Genomic DNA, 12,062 nt, shown 5'->3' on the forward strand with positions numbered 1-12,062 from the left:
CAAAGCATAAACAAAAACAATACAACAAAGAAAAATGTTTCCTTTCAAAGATTTAAAAGAATCAACAAAAAAACTGAAAACATTCCTTGACTTCCTATCCTCTCTTTCCATGGTTCCTTTCAACCCCTCTCTTCCTTGTGTCTTTTTAGTTCACCCCATCTATTGCAACCACTTTTATATACTTTATTTATTTCTTACTCTGCTGAAAATGTTACTATCCTGCTAGGTAAATTGTTTGCTTATACAGTGGTACCTCGGGTTACATACGCTTCAGGTTACATACGCTTCAGGTTACAAACTCCGCTAACCCAGAAATAGTACCTCGGGTTAAGAACTTAGCTTCAGGGTGATAACAGAAATCCTGCGGTGGCGGCATGGCGGCAGCAGTGGGAGGCCCCATTAGCTAAAGTGGTACCTCAGGTTAAGATCAGTTTCAGGTTAAGAATGGACCTCCAGAACGAAGTAAGTTCTTAACCCGAGGTACCACTGTAATAATTTTCTATATATTCTATAAATAGTATCTAGTCCTCGTTACATCTTTCATCATTTTGGTTTCTTATTCTAGCGGTCATTTCTGCTAACTCTGCATATTCTAACAGTTTAATATGCCAGTTGTTTTTCGTTGGCTGTTTTTTTAAAAAAATATTTATTTGTTTTTCTTTGTTTCTTTGTTTATGCTTTGTTGATGGGGAATGTTATCAGAAAAGTAAATTTATTTATTTTTATTAAATAAATAAATAAATAAATATGTTTGGCTTTGTAAACAAACTTATACTGACAAGGAGCTGAATTTGTGAATAGAGGAAGAGGACTAGGGAAGTAATAACTCTATTGGAGGCTTGTATATCTCCGCTTGGTAGAGCCCGGATTCTAATCTCTCATTCCAAAGGATTTTAAGTGCTCACAGACCCAGAGGAACGTGACAGTCATCTGAGTCCAAAGATGCAGAGACCAAAGAAAGGCTAGACTGTGCTTCCAGTGGATGACCACTGAAATACAGGCTGCATTTTCTACCATCTAAAGTTTCCAGACACTTTCCAAGGATAATGCAATGTAGAATGTGTTACTGAAGTCTAACCTGGAAGTTACCCATGCATGCATAACTGTGGTAAGATCTACCTTCACCAAGAATGGTAGCCAGTGGCACACAAACCACAGGTATTCAAAAGAGCTTCTTTTCACAGCCAACAACACATGTTGACTCAGGCAAAAAGCCAGATTCAAGAGTGTGCTGAAGCTAGGAACCTATTCCTGAAGGGATAGCATATGTAAGTTCCCACCCTGTTGACTTGTCAGTGTGTACATTTCAACCTTGTATGGAATAGATGTTTAGAAGGCAGGAGCAGGACCATCCATGAAGAAGCTCCAGAAGAATACTATGGAAATGCTATCAAAAGCCATCAAGAGATCAAGGAGGATCACACCTCCCGCATCTCTCATTTTAGGGCTGTCAGTTCAGCACTGACTATCTGGGACCAAATCTAGCTGCTGTTCACTGATACACTTTCTTTTCCATCACCCACAACCTTAGCCCCCCATGCTACTGTGTTTTTAGAATTTAAGAACTCTTTAGACACTTACAGTTTGTTTCTGTGTAACTGCTTAGAAACAAATCTTACTGGGTTCAGTGGGGATTACTCCCAGGTAAGCGTGTTTAGGGTTGCAGCTTGAGTCATGCATTTCTGATTCCCAAATGTCACGTTACAACTAATGGTAAAGGACCCAGGTGTTTTAGGTACAGGCCAGGTGCATGGCTGCCAGACACGAATGTTAGAAGAGAAAAGCAAATGCAAAAAGCCAACAAATCATTCTTGTAGAAAGCAACATTAATGGTTCCTACTCTTTCTTCAAAATATGGAAGCATTGTTTTTCATGCCAGACATGCTTTGTTTTTTTCTGTTGTGGTAAACCAGGAACAAACCCTTTAACCAAACATATTTTTTTCTAGCTTTATAACCAGAAGCCAGGAACAAAGGCATAAGGCATGATTCCAGAAGTGCATTGGAGTGATCATTCTGTGGTATTATGGCAGTGGACCAAATTGTATTGTGACTTTTGAATACATGTTTGGGTTTTTTTGTTTGTTTTTTTAAGAATTTAATCCAGAACAGATTTTGAGGGACAGTTGTAAATTATTCAGTTTTACCTTGAATCTAACATGGAATGAATTCAGGTGATTACATGTTACTTCAAATCCTTTGCACTTTGCAAAAATCTTTCATTGAACTTCTGTAGACTGATCATGTTAGTGTGCTTGTTTTGTTAAGGTATTAATGGGGAGACTGTGAGACCTTATTTTAATATAGTGAACTGTTATTGACAGGAATGAATATTTTAATGCTTCACACAGATTCCATGACAGTGATCTGCTAAATGAGTAAGGCCCCATGGGAAATGCAGAAACCCAATGCAAATTTTAAGTCTGATATGTAGTATGGCAGTGACAGTGATTTCTGGAGTCTGTCTCTGCAGGCTTCATTGCTTCATGTTTAACAACTTTTCAGAAGAGATTTATCTGCCAGATTCCTAGAGGTTCCTCACTGAACAGTTTCCTTTTTATCATTGACATGGCTATTTAAAACAAATGGCGAATATCAGTTCCTCCAAACAAATTGTCTTCTTTCGAGTTCCATAGGTATATCTCAAGTAGAAGCCAGTTTCAGGAACTTCACAATGTCCCATCTTTGAACTTCAAATTAAAAGACAAGCATTTCCCTCTCTGCATGCTAAAGAGGACACGCTTTAGAACAGCTTCCCATAATTGTTCTGGAACTGCATTTCCAGGCTGTATTTTTCAGAGAAGTCAACAATATTTCCTTTGTTGATGCAATTCCCACCAGGAACAAAACAGAAAGATCCTGTTTGCTCTTGTAGAGGTCACTGCTCTACATAAGAAAACAGACCCTCCGTAAAATAATGTAACCTCATATTGTTTTCACACTTAAGTTATGGAATAGATCGTCAAAAAGCTAGCTAGACAGTTCCTGGATTCTAGGCTGCGTTTGCCTCTGTGGGTCGTCCACCACATCCCAAAGACCTTGCTTTGCTTTGTGTATAGTCTAAAACAGGCAGTCCCTTCAGAGAGTGTGGGAAGCTGACCACTTCCTCCTTCATGTGTTTTTGTAACTCAAGGGAGGTCACACTCCCAGGATCATTCAAATCCTTTGGAGAGCATGGAACCTGTGTGCCACCTGCATCATTTAATATGAGTGGTTCTCAATGTGGAGATGATACTTCTTCCATGCTTAGCTGAACTCCATGACTCTGTTGGGGCTACCTGCCCTTTCTGATCTAATGTAGGAAGTCCCTCTTGCCACCTGTGCAAGCTTTGTGGTTGTAACCCAGTCAAGAGCTTGTCTTGAATAGGAAAAGAGCCATTCCCTCATTCCCAGCTTAACCCACAGAGCTGCCACCATCACATTATGTTTCTCCTTTCTCTTTCCACACTGTACAAAGGAAGGAGACTGATGGAAAGAGCATCTGTCTATTTGATGGCAGAGGGACCAGTTCTGCTCAGCAGGTTATGTATGAATCCTTTTCCTCCTTTGCTCTATTCAAAGTGGAGGTGAACTGGCATTCCTACCAGCTGAACCCACCCCTGTGTCATTCAGGATGCCCTGCGAGTTTGGGGCAAGGGACATTGCCTCATCTTTCTCCCATTTGGCTGGAAAGACAGTTAGGATGTGGAGATTAAATGGCTTTCTACTTTTTGAGTGGAGCGAGGAGGGGAGCAAGGAAATACACTCAAATTAATTTTGAAAGACTGTATGCCAGTTCTCTCCTACTATATTGAGATGTTGCTATAAGGATTACTGAGATAATGAATGTCAAGTGCTTTGAAAACTAAGGGAAATGCTACATAAACTTTTAGAATGTTGTAAACATTCAGTAAGCTTTCAAAGTAGGAATAAACACTAGCTCTCAGAGTCCCCACGCCTTGCACTCTGAGGCCTGCAGAGATTTAGAGTTATACAACCCATAGCATAGACCCAAACAACCCTGAATTTAAACTTAAGGTTTCGGAGTTGCTCTGACTAAGCAGGATAGCAAAAGAGTATGTTGATTATTCATTCAAAGAGTCCAATGTCTTTGGGAATTTGTTGATAGATTCTGTCTGGATTTTCCCTTAGGTGCTTTGAATAGGAATTCTTCTGACAGTTCTCAGCTGCTGGAAGATTATAAATCTGCACATTGCTTTCTCTGCTGCAAAATGAATAAAGAACCCTTATAAACACACTGGTGATGTAAGAATTGGCTCTGTCCTACTTTAAAAGAAATGCCAACCCTTCCCTAACCATAACTAGTAGAGACTGAAAAGACCAATAGGAGAGACCGCATAAGGGTGTGCTCCCCTCTTTCTGATTGCACAGCATTGTTCTCCCATAGAAATGGCCAAGGGGAGCCACTACTAATGCAGGAGCACCAATGACTATTTCCGCATCAATGGCAGTGCAGGTCAGGTTCTAGCAGCAGAACAAGGGTACCGGTGATGATGTACTCATGCTAAGACTTCACAATTCCATTCATTCCTTCTATTTACATATGGCATGCTTCAGCAAAGAGCAGTGGCTGGGTTCCACATCATTATTTCAGTTGTGACCAAAGTAGTTGCCTGGTGTCAAACAGGCAGACGTCAAGTTTCAAGACACCAAATGACAACCAAGAGGACCAAAAGCAGGTGCCTCATCAAAGCCAGATACAAGTCAAGTTCCAGAGGAGCAACCAAGGAATGGACACAGATGCTTAGTCAGGCAGTATGCTCATCCATGAGACAAGTTGCTCAGCTTCACAGTGCCCAGTATACAAAGAGTGCTCAGGCAGGCAAGTCCTGCAGCCTAGGTGGCACCCTCAAAGTTAATTGTGTTGCTAGGCTCATATATTAGGCACTTGGGCCATGGAAGGTAAGGTGCTAGAGAAGGGTGGAGAAGCTTTTTGGCTCCATGGACCAGAGCTTTTTCAGATCCTAGCCTTGCAGGACAAATTTGATAGGTGGGAATGTGCTTTTAAGTCCTGAAGTTGGGAGTTCAAAGCAGCACATAGTACTTGCAAAGAGTGAGCCTTGTGTCATGCTTTAAAGTACCTGAGACATCAACCATACCACTCATCAGGTGATGGGCGATAGAGCTAAATGTTGCTTTCTGCAGGCATCAATATCACAATATTCTACTCTTCATTTAGACAGATCAGGTTTGCATTCAAAAAACACTAAGTGGAATATTTCTTCAGCACAAGGTTTTCTCCATGCACAATGGAATGTTCTCCCCCTCTCCTTCTACCTCCTCCAATCTGTTCTGGGCTTTTCCTTAGCCATCCAGAGCAAATTTGGGGCATGAACAGGGGTGGGGGGGGAGAAGGAAAGTCCCCTTGTACTAGTGGACCTCATTCTACCTGCACAATTATTTACTTGAATCCAATACAATGAACTACTGACTGAACAATATTTATTTGTTTGTTGAATTTATATTCCATCCTTCATCACACGGTGATCTCAGGGTGGGTTTCAATAAAACCAGAACATACAGTAACAACCATTAAATAACAGCAACAACAAAAATTAAGTTCACAGCATATAATAATGAATTTCTTCGTCAATACACCTCCACCTAGTACACCTTCTTATGACCCCTTCCTACCAAAGACCTGGATTAAAATTATTATTATTTATTAAATTTGTTACTCAAAGCAACCCAAAGCAATAAATAGATATGCTTTTCACTGGCACCTAAAAAATGTAATCACCAAGAGTTCAAGGAGACTGAATGCGGTGGCACTTCCTCTGTCCCTCTCCAACTAAAGGTGATCAACCAGGGTGACCAAACTCATTTTGGTGTCAAACTCCAAATGGAAGAGGAATATCTCAGTCATAGAACATCTGCTTTGCTTGCATATTCCCAGTCTAAAACCTAGAGATTTTCCAGACATGTCAGAAATCTGTTGCCAGGCAACTTAGTCAGGGCTAAAATACTGAGCTGGATGGGCCAACAGTTGGACTCGGTATAAGGTAGCTTCCTATGTTTCTGAAGCTAGATAGAAATGGGACCAGATAATCATAAAATCAGACTTCAGGTACTCTGAATTCATGCAAGTGGCTGATATATTGGAATTCATCATTTAGCATATATTTTTATTTGCTTTATGGATTGCTCCTGCAAAACAACACTTAAGTTATTCATATTCTTATTATTTTCTCCTGCCCTTTAATGATATAGGGCATACCTGATGTGCCCTAAATAAGACTCAATTAAAAGCACTCATTCTTTTCATGTAATGTCCCCAGTCGATTGTGCCCACTTTATTAGCAGGCTTTCATAGATATATTTTGATTGTTCCAGGGCAATAAGCAAAGGGTTGCCTAAATAAAAGAACATGTCTGGTTTGACTTTAAAGAATACACATGCAGTCTTAAACTTGTGGTGGATCTGGGATTCATTAATAACTTCACAAATTCCCAGCGGTAGTCCAAATGTTAATGAGTAACAGATAATATGACCACACAAATCACAGCAAGCCAAAAGCAAGCACTTTATTTGCAAAAATACTTGTGTATTTATTGATTATATTATCTGAGCAACTCTACCGCAAGGAGACACTTCAGTTCCCATAACTAAACCCATGCCAATTTGTGGCTATTGAACATTAAAAGAATATAAATATGCAATGGCTGTCTGGGACTAGTGCTTTTTTTAGAAAACAATTCTTCTCTGAGTATTAGGACTGAAGGATGGCTCCATGTTGCCCATGGATCTCTCACTACTTGAGAGACCTGTGAATTCCCACATAACACTTAGAATGAAGAAAGTGGGTGATTGTGCTACTAAATTTTCACAGCCCTGTAACTTTAACAATAGGCTAGTATCATGGGAGTTAAGCCCAAAAAGGTGGGGGAAACAATTTCAATTGTTTATTATTAATGTTATTAAAATGTTACATTTGTGGATCTTTACAGCTTCTCCCTTAGAAATGTGACTTTTTGTATCTCTCATTCACTCATTCAGATACTCACACACTCCATGCCTGTGCGTACGACAGGGATGAGGAACCTGTCGCCCTCCAGATGTTGTAAGACTAATGGCCAATAATCATGGATGGTGGAAGTTGCAGTCTGATGTATAGACGTGAGAGCAGGATCATAAAGAAGGCTGATCGCTGAAGAATTGATGCTTTTGAATTATGGTGCTGGAGGAGGCTCCTGAGAGTCCCATGGACTGCAAGAAGATCAAACCTATCTATTCCTAAGGAAATCAGCCCTGAGTGCTCACTGGAAGGACAAATTCTGAAGCTGAGGCTCCAATACTTTGGCCACCTCATGAGAAAAGAAGACTCCCTGGAAAAGACCCTGCTGCTGGGAAAGATTGAGGGCACAAGGAGAAGGGGACGACAGAGGAGGAGACGGTTGGACAGTGTTCTCGAAGCTACCAGCATGAGTTTGACCAAACTGCGGGAGGCAGTGGAAGACAGGAGTGCCTGGTGCGCTCTGGTCCATGGGGTCATGAAGAGTCGGACACGACTAAACGACTAAACAACAACAACAACAACATCTGGAGGGCCACAGATTTCCTGGCCCTGCTCTAAGGTGAAAGATTTAGAGGTGGCAGAGTGAAGCTATCATACCCTCTCATGGACCATGTGTGATTATTCCCCAGAAACATCAGTATTTTTGGACCACTCATTGGGTCTAAATACTAAATGACTATTGTTGTGGAAGACACCCTTTGTCAAAGGTACAATGCCTTTGCTTTAAAAAAAAAGAATGTTTGTTGACCTGACTTAATAACATTCCTGCAGTTATTCTGGGAAACCCAGCCAGATTGGTGGGGTATAAATAAATTATTATTATTATTATTATTATTATTATTATTATTATTATTATTATTATTATTATTTAAGAGTAACTACAGCACATCTCTTTAACTTCAAAGCAATGTATTATTGAATATATTTCTTAAACCAAGTTTGGAATTTTGTCCCCTTTCTGAAATCTGTCATTTCTCTTTCTTTCTTTCTTTCTTTCTTTCTTTCTTTCTTTCTTTCTTTCTTTCTTTCTTTCTTTCTTTCTTTCTTTCTTTCTTTCTTTCTTTCTTTCTTTCTCTCTCTCTCTCTCTCTCTCTCTCTCTCCACACTTTGGTTTTATTGGAAGCCACCATTCTACCATCAGCCACCTAGAAAACACTGCAATGCATTGTGCAGATGTTTGAGTCCGAACATCTTTTGTTGCCAGTAACTTTTAACATTTAGCCTCATTTCACACATGATTGGCTTTAGACAAATGGCCAGAGAATGTTGTTATTTACTAGCATAAAGAGAGGTTTCGTTCTTGCTGTGGAGTCACAGGAAAGAATGCCACAATTTCTCTCAGCAGGACATCTGCTACATCTGCAGCCTAACGGATGCAATTTGAAGCATTTTCAAGTGGTTGCTTCACAGCCTCTTCCAAGGATATGATTATCTGACTCACTTTATAAAAACATGAGCAGGTAATGGAAAAAATAAGCTCCCCCCAGAATCTTCACAAATTTAGCTTTGACTTGCCAGATAAGTCAGACGAGGGTAGCCGATGGTTCTCAAATGCTCAGTGAGTTAGGGACTTCCCCTGCATGCAAATACAGGCTCTGGCAGATTGAGTGAACGATATCAATAGTGGGTCCAATGGAGCAAATGGGGCTTGTCAGCCTGGGAAAGTAGCCCATCTAGGAGAAGGAAAACTCTGCAGGGCAGGTGTGCAAACTTGAATAAAATATTGTGGGTGCCCAGGTAAGGCCTGCCTCACATAACTGATCACATGATACAGTGCACACACAACATTGAATGGGAATGCCCATAAACTCTGTAGGGGCCCGGCCCCCTCAAATATTTTTTTGAGAGAGCTGAAGTCCCTACGGTCCCCAGGAATTGGCTCCTGTGCTGCAGAATATCTCTGGGGGAAGAAAAGGCTAAGGAGCAAACCCTACACAAATCCAGAGTGGAGTCCCTAAGACATTTGGATGGCACCTTGCATACCTCCTTCCAGCAACTCCTGTAGTCAAGTTGGTGCCAGATGTCTTCCTCTGCTTTTCTTTGGACCACATCAGTGATGCCAAGAGGGGGGTCGTTATCTGGGCAGCCCAAGGCCTCCGTATACACTGCCCTGGCTTGCACCACAGAGAGGTCACTTGGGTGCTGCTAACACAGCGGTTTGACTTCACCCCTGGAGGTGCACTCCATTGTCTCTCAGGACAGAAGAACTAGATTACAGTCTCAGTGAGCTCACCGGGGAGGAGGGGAGATTTCAAGCAGGTGCCTGGCTCTAATTTACAAGCACTGTTCTGCACCATCTGGTTAGTGGATCTTAAGTGCATCTTGCCATCCATACATCTCTTGATTCATGCTAAATATTACTGCGGTTTTGAGAACTGTAGCCATAGATGTTTTAAAAAATCATACTCAATCTTCTCCCTTGCCTTCTTTCTTTTCCTGCAGTAAATATCCCTATCATTTCAAAGCCAAAATAACATAGTAAAAGAAGATAGGAAATGACAAGTGAATGTTAATCTCTCCAGCAGTAATGAGCCTATGCCTGTATTTCTCTACAGACAGCTAGTTTATCAGGGGGGAAATGTTTTATGGCCTTAGGCAAACTGTATGCAATAAATCAACTTGAGGCACAAATTCAGACTGAAGATTTGTGCAAACAACTCCTATTTAAGTCAACAGACCCATACCCTTTGGCCACACTGAAACCCTTTAAAATATTTAACACAGAAACAAAGCAGCAGGAGTCCAAGAATATATTAAGAGATTTCTCTGAAAGTAAATTACAGCAGAGGAATGTGCTGGACTTTAGGTTTGCAACCTAACTTAGCCTTAAGGTTAACAATGATTTCACTGAGATGTTGGTTCCTTGTTACTCCCATTTGTCAGACTGGGAAAGCTGAGGCTGAGACAACGAATTACCAAAAGCTACTCAGAGAGTCCTTGTATGAATAATGCAGAAGAACACTTCAGTCCTGGACTCCTAGCTGCTATTTCTCACTCTGAAGCCCAGATATTCTCTCTTTGTGTTTTGTGGGTGATATGAAGACAGGCAGATATAGTCCCAAATCTACTTTAGAAAAAGACCCCCAGCATTAGTCTTTCAAAAATTTTAAACCCACGAACATTTCCTGCTTTTTCTGTTCTTGTTGTTGCTTTTCTGCATGAAAAACAAGAGAGGCATCCAGTTGGCTCATTTTCCATCAGCACTGTGGCACTGCAGAGGGCTCTCCCACCTGCCTTTGCTGTGGGATCTCTGGTATGGAGGCATGGCAACCACTATTTTGGCACCCCCATAAGCAGTGCTATTTTTCTAGAGGTGCTGGAACTCACCACAAGCACCTCCCTCATTCTCTTGTAAGGGCAATGGTGCCCACCTGAGATGTGCCGGAACTGAGTTCCTGTGAGTTCCCCCTGAAGAAAAGCCCTGCCCATAATGCCCTGTAGTGAGGCTGCATCAGGGCATTGTGGGAATTTCAAAATGGCAAGTGGCTCGCAGGTGCTTGCTGCAGATTGTAGTGCAGCTGCCACCACCAGTGGAGTGGGGGCGACACTGGGTAGGTCCACTGGATGCCTGTTGCCAGGGTCCCCCTCACACCTGGTACCCGCCTTGGTACCTATGCACACCAGGACACAACCGTATACATTCAAGCAGAAGAAACTCACAAGACAGCTGTTGGCATCCACCTAATTCTTGCACAGTATGGGATGAAATACCTCCTTAGGAAATCCAGATTCTGAGCAGGTCTTTGTTAAGTATTAAAATTCTTGCCTTAGGTAACCATTCAAAGACTCTGAATGGGTTCTTGCCAGCCCTGCTTTCCTCCTGGCATGGAAGGGTCTGACTCTGTATAGTGAGCAACAGGTGGCCAAGAGGGATCCATCCTCAGGGCTGGAAGTGACATGCCAAAGTAAGCATCATTTAAACATAACCAATGACAACTGTGAAGCCCCCTCCCTACCCCCCACCCCAATTCTCAGCACTTTCAGATTGTTCCTCTAGCTTTCCAATAAAGGTCATAGCCTCTCTGAAATTCTTTTTTGCTACTCTTGCTTTTTAAGGTGTGTGGGAAAAGCCCCTGCCCTCCCGCATGGGAAAGGGTAACTAAATTAAGTCTGAGACATGCCAGGTTTTGTTGGATATCACTTGAATGGCATCTCTGCATATTGCAAAGCTGTGCATCTGCAGCCATTTCCCTAATTTGTGTCTTGTGAACACAGGAAGAAAGAAAAATAACAGAGATAAGAAGCAGAAGGCAGGCAAGGCTTCAAGCTTTGCAAGCTAGATAGATAGAACAGGTGGCACCAGCTTAGAAGAAAACAAGATCTGAGTGAGGTTAAAAGCCTGAATCCAGTTAATGAGAGAGCATTGACCCAGACATATTATTTGTCTTGGATGCTCAACCAAGGATTTATGAGGTTTGGTCAGGAGAGAGCCAATGTAACAAACACAACTGCTAAAGGTTACCTTGATGCCCTTGGCACAATTTCAGGGACCTTCCTTTGTGAAGGAGATATATCTCAATGAACAGGCAATTCTTGAAGGAGAGCCATTGAGAAATCAGGGCTCAAGCCCCCCTTCCTCTCCCCTGGCTATGGATGAGTGTGAAAGAAGAAAAGCCAGGCTTACCCTGCACAGAGCCCTGATTTTGTTCTCTCAGAGAACCCACCCCAAAACCTAATGGAGGAGCAAGATCTGTTGGAGTGTTAGTGCTGTGAGCCCTTCTCATGTTATGCTTATCCTGCATATAAAATCATATATCACAAAGACACCACAGAGACCTTCATTCAGAGGAAACTGCACTCGAGGGGTGCACTGGCACCCCTGAAATTTCCCGCCGCTTGTGGGTTTGGTGTGGTCATAACTCACTATTACTTTCATTCCCTGACATAGGGTTCCCTCCGGGGAGAGAGAGAAATGCCTAATCTGTTGCTAGTTATACAGTACATGTTTGTGTTACTTGTAGGAACTGAACCGAACTGTTTGTAATTTTGTGGCACTGCTGCTCTGCGCGCATACCCTTGGGGAAAGGACAGTAGCTTCAAGGTGTTAT

Source organism: Podarcis melisellensis (genome assembly GCF_964234715.1).
Source record: "Podarcis melisellensis genome assembly, chromosome: 3".
NCBI lineage: Eukaryota > Metazoa > Chordata > Lepidosauria > Squamata > Lacertidae > Podarcis > Podarcis melisellensis.